Source organism: Mauremys mutica, unplaced genomic scaffold, assembly GCF_020497125.1.
Source record: "Mauremys mutica isolate MM-2020 ecotype Southern unplaced genomic scaffold, ASM2049712v1 Super-Scaffold_100166, whole genome shotgun sequence".
Lineage (NCBI taxonomy): Eukaryota > Metazoa > Chordata > Testudines > Geoemydidae > Mauremys > Mauremys mutica.
This window is the reverse complement of record NW_025423279.1, coordinates 618,468-619,139: the sequence shown is the minus strand read 5'-3', so window position 1 is coordinate 619,139 and position 672 is coordinate 618,468. Positions and strand designations below refer to the sequence as shown.

The 672-nt window shown below is 47.3% G+C and overlaps 1 non-coding gene across 1 annotated transcript; it reads right to left on the bottom strand.

Annotated features, from left to right (window-relative positions):
• Nucleotides 1–372: 372 nt before the first annotated feature.
• On the bottom strand, nucleotides 373–446 carry TRNAI-AAU. Its single transcript has one exon. It is a non-coding gene; the product is annotated as a tRNA-Ile (tRNA).
• Between the last annotated feature and the right edge of the window lie 226 nt (nucleotides 447–672).

Below are 672 nucleotides of genomic sequence, written 5' to 3'. Positions count from 1 at the left end.
GGACTTCTCCCCGAACTGCTCCATTTTTCATCAACACTAACATGAAAGGTGAAAGGACAGTAATTCTCCATTTCCTGCAAGCCCTGCAGAGAACCCTCTAGAAGGGGCTCTGTGCATAGATATCCCCAGCGAATTGCATGGGCGCACGACACAGGGTCTCCTGTCACAGCAAATTGCAGCCGGAGCAACCTCCTTGCCAATGCCAATAGCCTTTTGATCAACTCCAGACTGAGGATTTGATTCTCTCCAATGCTCTGCTGGAAAGAAGCCTTTTCCTTCACAAGCAATTACTTGGATTGTCAAGGGAGGTCTCTTCTGTTTCCTAGAAAGACACAGGAAAATGTGAGCAAAGGAGATGAAAACTATAGAACAAGGCACCACTGGGAGTTGAACCCAGGATCTCCTGTTTATTAGACAGGCACTTTAGCCAGCTAAGCCATGGTGCCTTCCCCAAAAGAGCCTTTGCAACCACTACACTTGATGGTCCAAGACTACACCTTCAAATTCCAAAGTACAGACATTCCCCATTTCCTTCAAGACTTGCAGACTTTTTGCTGTCTGGCTCTCTGTGCATGGAAAGCCACAGCTGAGCTGACAGAGGGCTTCTAACATGCACTTCTCCCACAAGCTGCCATGATCAGATACTGATTAGTGCTCTGTGTTTCACTCACA